Here is a 13,677-nt window from a genome sequence, read left to right as displayed (position 1 = left end):
TTAAATGTAAATCTCATGTAAAAACACCCTCAAAGAAACATCTAGAATAATGTTTGTGTATTAAGGTCCAGCCAAATTGACTCATAAAATTAACCATCACTATAGCTAATGAGAGATTTAGGTTAAATTGCCCAAATATATGGTCTTTCTAACTTTAAGGTCTATAAAAAAGTGTCATCATATTCCAACTCCCAGTGCAGCACAGGTTTAATAACGGCTGTATTCTCTCCTTTTCTAATTCTAGGAATACTTCTTCCTGGGTGGCAAGTGAGGTGTGGCACACAGGGAACAGAAATCATCTATGTGATATTACCGTGCATAGTAACATAAATAGAAATTTTCTAGTTAAATTTTCATTATAAACATGAAAAAGAATTGATACATTTCATTGAAGAAATTTCAAATCTATAGACTAATTGCAAAAATTTTCATTATTTTTAAAGATTCTATTTATTTATTTTTTAGAGAGGGGAAGGGAGGGAGAAAGAGAGGGGGACAAACATCAATGTGTAGTTGCCTCTCACATGCCCCCTACTGGGGACCTGGCTCACAGTCCAGGCAAATGCCCTGACTGGGAATCGAACCAGTGACCCTTTGGTTCACAGGCCAGCACTCAACCCACTGAGCCACATCAGCCAGGGCTAGATACAAACATTTTACAATGCCATGGACAGGGACAATGGTGTGGGGATTGATTGTGAGAGTGGAGGGTAGGCTGGGCAGGGGAGGGCAAAGGGGGGAAATTGAGACCACTGTAATAGAATAAATAAGAATAATAAAAAATAAAAAAATTACAATGAACAACTGTGTATCCTTCATTTAGATTCGCTAATTGTTAATTCCTCTCTATCTCTGAATGTGTGTGTAGTGCATATAGTTTTCTTTATCTCCTCCTCCTCTTTCTCTTTTATAGTATCTTTCTCTTTATTACTATTGTCAAATCATTAAAGTGTGAGTTGCATACATCCCAATACTTCAAGCCTAAAATCTTCATCTGTCTTCTAAGAACAAAGCCATCACTTTACATATCCACAATACAATCATCAGATTCAGAAAATGTATCATGATACAATACCAGTGTGTGCTATCAACCCCATATTCATATTTCTCTGATTGTTCTACTAACGCTTTACTCGGCCTTTTTTATTCAAGTCGGCATGCAGTCTGGTATTGATCACTTCATTTAGCTGCCACCTGTCTTCATTTTTTTTTCCAAAATAACTCCTCAGTCTTTGTTTTTTTTAAAAAAATTATTTTATTGTTGTTCAATTACAGTTGTCTGCATTTTCCCCAGTCTTTTATGACATTTACATTTTTTGAGGAATATTTTCAAACTGTTTTCCGATTTGTGGATTTCTGTTTGCTGTTTTCTCCTTATGAGTAGACTCTGGTGGCTGTTGTTTGTTGGCAGTTAGGCTCTCTTGAGTTGTGCATCCTCAGCTCATCCCTCTGGGAAACATGCCTCTCTCCCATTTGTGGGATGTCAATTCTAGTCACTGGTTATGATGATATCTTCTGTCTTTCTCCACCATAAAGTTACCTTTCCCTTTGTCATGAATGAGCATTCTCTGGGGAGATATCTTTTTCTCCCCCTTTTTTCAGGGAAGAGTGCGAATGCAGTCTCCACTACCACAAATTAGGCAGTAGAGTTTCCCACATTTGGGGAAACCGCAGGGGCCAGCACGACTGGAGCGCAATGGGTAAGCCTCACCCTGGGAAAAACACCTTCGTGATCATGGTATATCCTCTGCTAGGTAAGTGTTCTCTGGGGAGATATCTTGAGGCTGTTCAAATGTCCTGTTCCCAACAAACTTTTACCAAATGTTTTTAGTAATCACTAATCACTCTTGTCTAGATCAATTATTAATATTATGGTTGCTAAACAGGTGACCTTACTACCTCCGTTGTTCTGACTGCATTTATTAGTTGGCATCTCACCATAAATAATGCTTTCTTTCCCATACCTCCAGTTTTTGAAGTTAATTGATTCCTGTAGCTTGAAATCAGCATTTTAAATATTAAGTTATACCTAAAATAGGACAGAAGATATACACCTGCTATGCAGTATATCATATGGACCTCTGGACAGAACACTAAATCAAAATTTAGTCTTGATTTTACTGATGATGTGTAAGGGGATGTTAGGAAAATCACACTTCTAAGTTTTAATATTTGTATCTACTCAATGAGTTCTTTGACTATTTAATATCAACATTTGATTTTGTTTTAATAGTCCTAATTTTTTTTCAGTGTTTGTGTGGCCCGGACGATCTGTGAAAGAGGAAATTGCCCCTTCTTAGTCTTAATTTGCATTTGGTCAAAAACTAACAAGGAAACTCCTAATCCCATTAACTTATTTTGGTTCTCATTAAACTTTTTAATTCATTTATTTTCCCTTGTCTATTTCAAGCTTATTTTTATCAGTGTTTCTTCTTTGGCAACCGTATTCGGAAAATTCACAGACTGAGCCCCAGTGTGGGAGGAATTATACAGCTAAAAAACATCCATGAAATGATCATGGTACTTCAGTTGCTTCAAAATTAATTATAGCCCTACAGCTCCCACATCCAGGCAGCCTGTGGGTTAGAAGGTGGGGCTGAGAGAGCTGTCACTCCAGTAATGACATTCAAGTGGAGTGATTTACTGAAACAAAATCGGTACCAATTTCAACCTACACTTTAAAAAGGCCATATAACCATTAAACATAGCCCTAGATGTGTTCCTAGCAAATTCTGCCCTATAAATTCTAAAGCTATGAGAAAAAGGTGGTGGAAAGCTGAAGGTTTCCAGAATGTATAGCCTCAGGAACCATGAAGGAATGATAACTTTAACATCATTACTGATATTTAAGAATCTAAAGAGCAGAATGAGAAATCATTGTGGAGATAATATGGGGAACGTAAAAAAAGTTAAGCATATATTAAAATTTTAAATTTTCAATTCCATAAACAATATATTTAGTTGTTTCCCTTGACATTGTTCAGATAATAAATTACATATGTGTAAAACAATTTATTTTCATGCCTATAATTTTTAAACTATAAACTTAAAAAGTATTAAAGAAGCTTTATAATTTCACTGTGATTTTCTTAGAAACAAAATACTCAAGAAAGTAGATGATAAATGGCCACTCTATCTATATTCATCATCTATGTTTTATATATATGTATATGCATATATGTGCATAAATATAACACTATAAATATATGAGTGTAATAGATCATTTTTATTGAGTGCTTTCTTAGAAAGAGGTGCTAAGCACTTCACATGAATTATGACTTTATGTAAATTATGTCACTTAGTGTTCTTAATCTTATGAATCTTAATCCTACCATTGTCCCATTTTGCAGTCATGGAAATCAAGTCAAGAAGTGAATGAGTTGTCCACAACATACATGGCTGAGCAGCCTTGTTGGTTAAGAGTGTCGTCCCAATATACCAAGGTTGCAGGTTTGATTCCTGGTCAGAGCACATACAAGTAGCAACCAATGAATGCATGGATAAGTGGAACAACAGGTTGATGTCTCTCTCTCTCCCCGCTTCCTCTTTCTCTCTAAAAATCGATAAATAAAATGTAAAAAAATTATTAGGTTTAATGACTTAATTTGAGTGAATTTCTCCCATTTTTAAGGCATATTACCTATGTATCTGTGTATCTATCTATATGTGGGCATACGTTACACACTCACAAAGAGCACTGTGTACAAATACATCTCCTGTCTGGTTCAACAGTATGAGGAACCCGGACTGGCCATGTAGATTGTCCTGGCTTAAAATTTGATAGAACTAGTAACTATGACAGAATTGTCTGGTGAAACATCGCTTGTTCTCTTGGTCAATATTATCCTTTAAACCCAGTAAGGCTGTGGAAATGGGAAGCAAAACACTTCTAGTGATCTATTCATGTAACAGTGAGGGACTGCTCTTATTTCTGCCCAATGGTTTTCAGTTCAAAACACGATACATTGGCTATGGATTTGAGGGTAAAACAGAATTTGTTAGGACTACAACCCAAATACAAAGGGTGTCGTCATCAGTTGAGCTTTCAGCAGGCTCCTGCATCGTTCTTGTAGCTGTTCTAGGACAACGAGGCACCTGGAAATGCCAGTCAATGCCATGGCTGTGAGGCCCCCACCTCCTTTCTTTGCTGTAAATTGAGGTATTTGTTGGTAGTGATGAACAAGACTTTCTGAAAGTCCATGAATGATGATTCTGGCAACTGAAGGAAAAATCTTTTCAACTTGTAAAACCAAGTTTTTCTCTTCATTATGAAGGATTCAATGTCACCAACTTGCCACTGGGTGGATGGCTGGTCATTCATGGCATGGTGCAATAAAGGTGCTCAAAATTGGCCTCTCCTTTAAAACCAGGCACTCAGCAGGAGCAATAACCGATTTCTATTTTAAAAATTTATTTGAGTAATTTAATTAAATTACTTCCCTAGTTTGTATCACAGCTCTCCTTCCCGCTTTCCTTTCCCTCTCCCTCTCCTTGTCCTTCTCCCTCTGTCTTTCCATTGTTAAAGCACATCTTTGAAAACTGTCAACCTTGCCTTGGCTGAACTAAAGAGTCAAGAAAGCTTCCATAGCAATTCAGGGATTAGCTGGAAAATCAGAGCTTCTGGACTCGATTTGGTGAGGGTGGCACCAGCTTTTTGTTACTCTAATACCCCACCCCCTGCCGCCAGGATTTATGAAACTGCAACAAATTTGACAAATAAAACTCCAGGAAAAAAGATTTGAGGGCAACCAAGGTGGACAACTTTCTCCCTCCTTTTTTAGAGATTTTGACTTCCAGAGGCTTTATTTTACATTACAGTTAAAAAGATTTGAAAAGCACCCCAATCAGAAAAGCATGCAAAAGTGAGAGCAGTGCCCAGCCAGTTAGGTGAAGTTAATTTTTTAATTACACTCTCTCTGCTCTGACTTTATATATCGCCAAGCAGGTCTAAGGGTGGAGCCCAGCAGAGGGTAAACCACTAGCTCTGTGTGAGCGGGAATGTCCTTACAGTACATGGTTCAAATCCAGATTACAAGTGAGGCTGACACAGCTCAGAACAGCTTGCTTCCCTCCTTATATGCCATAGTATCACAGTTGTCTCTGCAAAGCCAGGGTGCCCCGAAATGCACGGAAGCTGCTGCTCTCGCCTTCCCCTGGCTCCTGCTTGAGGAAAAGTCCTCTTCAAATCAAATGAAAGACATCGGTGTCCAAATTAAGAAGAAAACAGCACCAAGTAGAAAAACAATGTACTGATGACTTTACATTTGGTTCAATATCATACTTTATTATTTGCACACTTAAAAAAATTAAAGGGACATTGATGTTGTTATGAGAGATTAGATTGATTTTAAATCCGCTATACTCTTGAGGCTTTACTGCTTTTCTCCCAAGAAAGTAATTCTGACCTGGAGTTGTCCCAGTCTTTGAGGGCTGACGAAATAGAACAGGCAGGCAGAATTCTTCCTGAAATGATTCCTGATGAGGTGAAGAGAGCTCAGGGTTTGTCAAAGATGCTGTGTACAGTTGAGGACTGCTGATAAAGGAATACATGAAGTGATAACTGGGACATTAAAAATGGATTTCAAAACTTTACTCTTGGCTGGGATGGGGTGGAGGGGTGGGGAGAAAATGCAGGCAACTGTAATTGAACAACAATAAAAAATGTTTAATTAAAAAAATTAAAAAAATAAAAAAAAATAAAGCAAAGGTAACTAGGCTAATACCGGGGGGTGGGGGAACACAAAACTTTACTCTTTTTCAGATCTATGGATTGTGGAAAAAATTTTGATAAAAATAAAGGAAAATGAGTAAGAAGTCCATATTGGTCGTTAAGAAATTCAGGTTAGGAGTACTTTTGTGTCTGAGAACTGGTTATTTAGTGTATAGTTCTCAACTGAGACCCATCTGCCTGAATCTGGGTGAGAGAATGGACTCTGCTCTGTCTGCTAAATGCCTTTGTGAATAGAAAAACATTTTGAGATATTACCTAATGCTTAAGCTTTTTAATGCTGTAAAATATAGTAGCTAAAATCAAATATCACTCAACTTTTTCATAGATAAATTAAAGGGTAGCTTGGTAAAATTCAAGGCTTTTAATGTATACAATTTTATAAATGGAACTATTCCATCTATAGGAAGAATGTAATGAAAACCTACCTAGATGGATAGTATGTAATTTCTGCACAGGCATCTATTTAGTAAGTACATCACTGTATACTGTCAGAAATCTTGCTCCAATAAAGGCATATAGAGATTAAAAAGAGAGACACAGAGAGAGAACAATAGCTATTGCCACTCTAAATCCTCTGAAAATACAGATTGTAGGGTAAATGGTTTTGTTTTTGTTTTATCTTCATCTAAGGATACGCTTATTGATTGTAGAGAGAGGGGAAGTGAGGGAGAGGGTAAGGGAGAGAAACATCAATTGAATGTCTCCCATATGTGCCCTGACTGGAGGCCGAACCTGCAACCTTGGCATGTGGCCTGACCAGGAATCAAACCCATGGTCTTTTGGTTTACAGGACAATGCTCCGACCAGGTGAACCACATGGGTCAGGGCCCTAGGGTAAATCTTTTGGGATTACATGTGGCTCAAATACAAATGAAAACAGTTACAATCAGTTCTCAATAACATGGAAGAAAATCAGAGTGTAAACTCTTTGGGAGATGGGTTCATGAAGTATCGACGTTGAAATACAGTAGTGTTATAGGATCTTACTGTATTTGTATTGTATTTCACCCTCCTTATAAAGTATAACTCAATTTCAGTTTCTCTAAGACACACATAAAGTCCTGGGAACCGTTTGTAATATGGAAACTATTCCAGCCTATCACACCTTTCAGATAAGCCTCATGAAAGTGCCTGCATGAAAATCATGATTTACCCCCTCCCCCATGTTCGAGTTTGTTTTGTTTTTCCCATTCTGAGGTGGTTTTGCTGCTTGGAAGACCTGCCACAGGGAATAATTTATCTTAAATTAAGTTTGGACTTGGTTTAAAAAAAATCATTGACACGAGTACTAAGCATTAGAAGTGGTGAATAAAGGTAGGTAATGCATGATCCCATAAGGGTGTTACTAGTTTCTAACCCAGTTTGATGTGCATCCAAATCCCCAGATTGGGACGTTTATTATGAGAACACTGGTGTGTTTCCTCTGTAGCTGTTAGGCCCAGGGACAACTTGGTACATGTGTTTCTAATTCACTCGTGCTTAGCTCATGGAAGTCTGGTTTTTTGGAGGAAATGTGATGTCCAAGAGGCTGTTGGGAGGGAGGCACTTTTCTTGGAAAAAGGAAGTAATGTTTTATTTTATAGTTCACAAACTGTTGTCTGAAGATTGGAATTTATTTCTGAGGTATGAAATCTCAAAGTTCAAGTATATTCTAAATTTGGCACAGTGTTCTTCCCTTTCTGATTCGAATGACGTCACCATATGAAGGTAAAGGAAAGAAACAATGCTGCCTCTGGACCAAAGAAGCAGAAATTGCATTTCCAGGATTCTTTCTCCTGAAACTCCCTTTGGCTGAGGCCCCAAAATGCTTGTGGACCTTCTTGTTCAATCCGTGATGTCATATTTCCCAGAAAGTCTAGAACAAAATTATACCTCCTTGAGCAAATCAGATTAATATTTTAAAATTTATCTTACTATATTTTATATTTATTGCTCTGAAGAATCCTCCCAACCTTCAATAAATAGTATGTTTAAATTTTGATAGTTCCATTTTAGAAAATAAAGCATGCGTCCCTTTCAGTATTACTGGAGAGAGCAACTCAGTGTGGTGTAAAGTTCAAAGCTTTTGTTGCTGCAGACCTTGGTTATTCCTGCTTTCTTGGTTATGTGATCTCGTGCAAATACTTTACCTCTGCGTTTCAGTGTCTTCGTACATATAAGGGATGATAATGCTCAGTTGTAATTTTGGCAAGAATAAAGTAGGCAAGATCATGACTGAGAAACAAGTAACTGATTGACATTTGTAATGGATCAACAAATGTTAATTTTGTTTCTTCTTACTGTAGCAAACAGCTTATTTCTCTACTGGTATTGACAATCCATATAATGAGTTTGGCTAGATAACAGAAGTTTACTTAAAAAAAATTTAATCTTTATTGTATATTTTTTCCATTACCATTTTTTCCCTTTATGCTCCCCTTCCCCCAGCAATAACTACACTGTTGTCCATGTCCATGAGTTCTTTTTCTTTTTTTTGCTCAAGCCCTCCACCCCTTAATCCTGCCCCCCATTAGCTGTCATCTGCTCTCCATCTATGAGTCTGTCTCCATTTTGCTTGTTAGATCAGTTTGTTCATTAGATTCCACATATGAGTGAAATCATATGGTATTTATCTTTCAACTGGCTCATTTCACTTAGCATAATGTTCTCCAGGTCCATCCATACTGTTGCAAAGGGTAAAATTTTCTTCTATTTTACAGCCGAGTAGTATTCCATTAAGTAAATGTCCTATAGTTGTTTTATCCACTCATCTATTGATGGACACTTGGGCTGCTTCCATATCTTGGCGATTGTAAATATTGCTGCAATGAACATAGGGATGTTTATGTTTTTTTGAATTAATGTTTTGGGTCCCTTCAAATATATTCCCAGAAGTGGGATTGCTGGATCAAAAGGCATATTTTTAATCACATTTCAGCGAGTAAAATTTGTATGGCAACCAAGATTTACGAGTATTATCTTCATGGAGAATTCATAGTATTCAATGGATAATGAAACATTTGAAAGTAGAATTCAGACATATTTAATTAAAATTTTAATCAAGCATGATAGGCTTTTTGACCTCTCTACAAAGAAGAAAAAAATTGGAGAGCTTCTAGCCACACTCTTGTTTCTGTCACTGTTAGTGCGTCTTGTACTACAGCTGTGTCTTTCTGAGCATCTTCTCGGCTCTGAAGACTGTTCGGTCTGCATGCCAATCCCCCAGAACACTGCTGAGAAGGAATGCCATTGTGTGGATGCTTATTCCACCACAAGCCATTTTTTTGGAAAGAGGTGAGTTTTAAAATGTGCGTGTGTGTTTGTGTGTGTGTTTTAAAATAATATTTAAAGTCTATCTCTAATGTTTAAATTTTGAAAATACTCATCATTTACTCTTTCACCAAAGCATGCCGAGAGTCTATGTAATATTTTGTTATGCCAAGGCACAGTGGGGTTGGGCAAGTGTGCACTATGTGCAAAACCCAGACACTTTATCCTACATTTAAGTTGTTATATATCTGTTCCCTCATCTGCTCTCTGACTTCTACGGTCACTGATGGTGCTGCTCTCCCTGTGCTTGGTCCCCATTGCTGCACTGCCCAGCCTCTGAACCTGCATGACTGCTTTCAACACTTTGTCTCAGGCTTTTCCTCTCCCCTCAAGATTTTCTCTGCATCCCTGTTTTCCTATGACTGCAGCCTTTGATATGAACACGTCGCCCTTTTGAGTCAAGATGATTTCAAAAGACTCCTTTTGATTCCCTTCCCTCAAGCATCTGATCTTGTGTAACTTTGCCTACCCTTTTCTTCTCTGTCCACCTCAGAAAGAAGTATCTCTTTGTGTTCTTGGAGAAACCAACCTGACCCAGTAATAACAACATGGCTTTGATTGGACAAACCTAAATGGAAATCTACCCCTTATTGGAAGTGTGACCTTGGATGAGTTTCTTAAAATTTCTAAGCCTTGCTTTTCTCATCTGTAAGATGATGAAATGGCCTATGCCCTGCCAAGAGTTGCTGTGAGCATAACATTTTACAAACTATTAACGCTATTTCTCAAGTGAGTATTTCTGTTCTCTTTCTGGTTCTTATATGCCTGTCATCTCCTACCTTGTGAGCAAAATTTATTAATAATATTTTTTGTTTGCAGCTAATAACACTCGTTTATGAATGAGTGTGAAAAATTCAGCCAAGAATGCTGTCTGTACACATAACCTGGAACTTGACCTTGCAAATTTAGCTTTCTGTGGGAGAACTTTTTCCAGCATGTCTCTACTTGTGCTCATGGGCAAAATCTGAACCGCCAGGTGACACCCACAGGCAGGGGACTATCTCTAACAATACCTCTATAAATTTATCAACGGCTGCAGGCTCTTAGACTTCCAGTCTCTAGCACTGTGAGAAATAAATGCTTTTTGTTTAACCACCCAGTCTGTGGTATTTTGTTATAGCAGCTTGAATTGACTAAGTCATTACCAGTAGGCAATAGTAGGTCAAAAATGGTCACCTTTGTGGTCTAATTTGGATTACTTGCGTATGTTCCAGATTATATGTGTATGTTTCTGTGCATTCGGTAGTCCCATGAATCTTCCTGACCAATGTCAGAATATTATGTTTGAGTGGAGCCTTATGATTTCTGAACTTTTGCTTTTTAAATTGTTTTAGCTTACTCTTGGCTCATTCCCTCATAATGGTAATTTTGAGGAAGAGATATTAATCAAATTTTCTTGGCAAATCAACTCATTTATTCATTTGTTTCTCTTCTCTTAAAGCTGTTTCTCTCTCTAAGCACTCTTATTACACCCTCTGGCTTGGCTTGCCTGTAGCACTGGGGTGGGGGAAGAATTGAACTGGTATTCTCCAGTTTTCATGATTATTGCTTTCTCAGTCATCACATACCAAGGAAAGCAAAGAAGTCACATGAATTATTTAGAGCAGAATTCCTCACCTTTGGTGCTATTGACACCTTGGGCTGGATAGTTCTTTGTTGTGGGGCTGCCTGTTCACTGTAGGATGCTTAGCAGCATCCCCGGCTTCCACCCACCAGATGTTTGCAAGAACTCCCTCTACCACTATGAAAACCAAAAATGTCTCCAGACATTGTCACATATTATTTGTGAGGACAAAAATGCCCTCAACTGAGAAACTTGGTTTGGAGTCAGTGCCTCTTAATGAAGAAATGACATGCAGAAAGGTTATTCTCATATGTATTTACTCAAATAGCTGGGTATTAAATTGCATAGAAAATAATTTATTATTAATAGAAACTATAATAATAGCTCAAGTATCTTGAGCACTTACTATGCACATCACACTATGCTAAATTCTGCACACACATAACCTAATTTCATCCTTAAAGCATCACTGGCTGTCTTTTTGAGGCTTATATAGACCTAAGCAGGGTGTAGAAACAAACTGAGAACTTCAAACTCTATTGCCTTAAAGGCCATACAAGGTATCCAGTGGCATAACCTAATGATTTTCTTTACTTTACTCAGCATCAAGTGGTCTGTTTTATTTCTTTAATGTTTTCAATTGATTTCTATTAGAATGGTTCGTAATTAAAAGATACTTACCTAAATTCCTTCTTTGAAATAACACTTGCCATTTTATTTTATTTTTCAGTGTTCTCATCTGTGTTGGGCAATACACTTAATTGAATTTCTTTTCTGTGTTGCACGGCAATCACATCAAATTGTGTATTTAAATGTATTCTTGCTATTTAAACTGTTATTTTGGGAAGTAGATTGACAATGGACTTTGCTTTTGGCCTTTGTGAATTATCAGAACAATATTACTGTGCCGTATAGGTTTTCCTCCCCACTAATGAAAATGGATTTTTAGTATACAGTGCAGGATTTTCAAGAGAGGAACGCACAATGAATACAGTTTCTATTTTATATGTCATATGACTCATTTTACATGTATAATTTTGTCATGGTACAGAAGAAGATTTTTATTTTTATTAAAACAATCACATTTATCTAAGATAATTCCTCTAGAATATGGTCATGTTATTGGAAAATGTGTGAGCAACTTGTCCAGCTGAGAAAGTGCAGATACATAACTCACTGTCAAGACACTGATGCACTGGAAGGGGCTGAAATTAAAACTGTTTCTAAAGACAGATTGACATTCAAGGCCAAGTTTCTACAATTGATGATAGAATTTAACTGGACAGGCTCATCTGGACAACTTGAAAAATTATTTCATATCCTGAACTCCAATGATTAATAAGTATTTTATTCCTCTCAATAAATCACAGACTTATTGAAGATAAATGAACAACCTTTTCTATGTCCACAGTGCATCAATAAAGAATTATATATGTTAAAGAAAAAGTAAGTACCAAGTTATAAATGTTAAACATTCTGTTGGGTTCCTGAAGGAAAGTACTAGAACTATCTTCTCCGTTAAGAACACGAGGCTTTGTTGTGCTTTAATCATCACACATAATCAAGATCTATTGCTAACGTGTTCATCTTTCTGGCTCCTCAGTCCCTGTCTAAAAAAAAAAAAACTTTCAAAGAAATAACAAAATGTCAGCCATGGATTCCTAGATCATTGCAACAGATGTACAAAAGCTAGTAGTGCCCTGTAGTATTTGGTCTAACATAATGCAAGGAAGACACGTTTCTGCTTTGAATTCAACATACATCAATAGAACCTCTTCATTTAATAACAAATTAGGGGCTCAAGAATGTAACAAACAATATTAAATAAGAAAGTTGGTAATTAAAAGAACAGAACTTCACAGATTACAGAAAATTTTCTAAAGACCTTGGGTGTTCTGAACAAATATAATTTGAAGTGTTTATTGATCAAGAATTCTATATTAAATTGAAAAAGTAACATTTATTAGTTTATAATGTATCTCATAAGGTTTATGCATATAAAATTTTGATAGCCTTTTATATATCAGATAGTGTGTTTACTTAAAGATAAATTATTACATAAGATAGTCATAATATTTCATTCTTCACTAGCTCTGCACTATTTTGCTTCATAGCTACCCCAAATAGTGTTTGTTTGATTTTTTTTTGCTGTTATAGAGACCAAAATAGATACCATAAAGGAAAAAACCTGGTCATCATTAACTATATTTAAAAGATAGTGGAAAGCTAGTTTCACAAAATTTCTGAACAAAGAAGTATCACATATTTATTTAACTGAAAATATTTTCCTAAGACTTTAGGACTACATATGTGCTATTTACTATAGCTATCTCTAGGTTTAGAATGATGAAGATGTCAGACAACTTCTCCTCTGTGCTTATAGATGATATATTCTAGATTACAAAGACAGACCTAAACATGTAAACAAGCAAGTGAGCAGGATGACCACTACGTGACATCGATGTCGCACAATGAAGGGACTCAGTGGACTGAAATTATTACTAGTGTCCTGAAAGACAAACCACACACAGTATTTAGAGTAGCCGCTTGGAAAAGCTAACAATTGAATTGATGAAAAGATGTTCAACATCAGTAATCATCAGAGAAATGCAAATTAAAACCACAATGAGATACCATCTCACACTAGTCAGAATGGCTATCATCAACAAAACAACAAACAACAAATACTGGTGAGGATGTGGAGAAAGGGGAACCCTTTTGTTCTGTTGGTGGGAATGCAGCTACTGTGGAAAGCATTATGGAGATATCTCAAAAAATTAAAAATGGATCTGCCTTTTGACCCAGTGTTATCACTTCTGGGAAAACACCCAAAGGAACCCAAAACACTAATTCGAAAGAACATAAGCATCCTAGGTTAATTGCACCATTATTTATAATCACCAAGATATGGAAACAGCCCAAGTATCCATCAACAGGTGAGTAGATCAAACAACTATGGCACATTTACACAATAGAATACTCCCCAACCATAAAAAAGAGGAAATTTTTACTCTTTGTAACAATATGGATGGGCCAGGAGAACATTATATTAAGTGAAATAAGCCAGTCAGAG

At 36.8% G+C, this 13,677-nt stretch overlaps 1 non-coding gene across 1 annotated transcript; it reads right to left on the bottom strand.

Annotated features, from left to right (window-relative positions):
- Window positions 1–1,602: 1,602 nt before the first annotated feature.
- On the bottom strand, window positions 1,603–1,762 carry LOC112296438 (U1 spliceosomal RNA). Its single transcript, XR_002973895.2, has one exon. It is a non-coding gene; the product is annotated as a U1 spliceosomal RNA (small nuclear RNA).
- Between the last annotated feature and the right edge of the window lie 11,915 nt (window positions 1,763–13,677).

The sequence above is a fragment of the Desmodus rotundus genome, chromosome 4 (assembly GCF_022682495.2).
Source record: "Desmodus rotundus isolate HL8 chromosome 4, HLdesRot8A.1, whole genome shotgun sequence".
In the NCBI taxonomy this organism is placed as follows: Eukaryota; Metazoa; Chordata; class Mammalia; order Chiroptera; family Phyllostomidae; genus Desmodus; species Desmodus rotundus.
The sequence above is the reverse complement of the archived record's forward strand: the minus strand, read 5'-3'. Positions and strand labels throughout refer to the sequence as shown.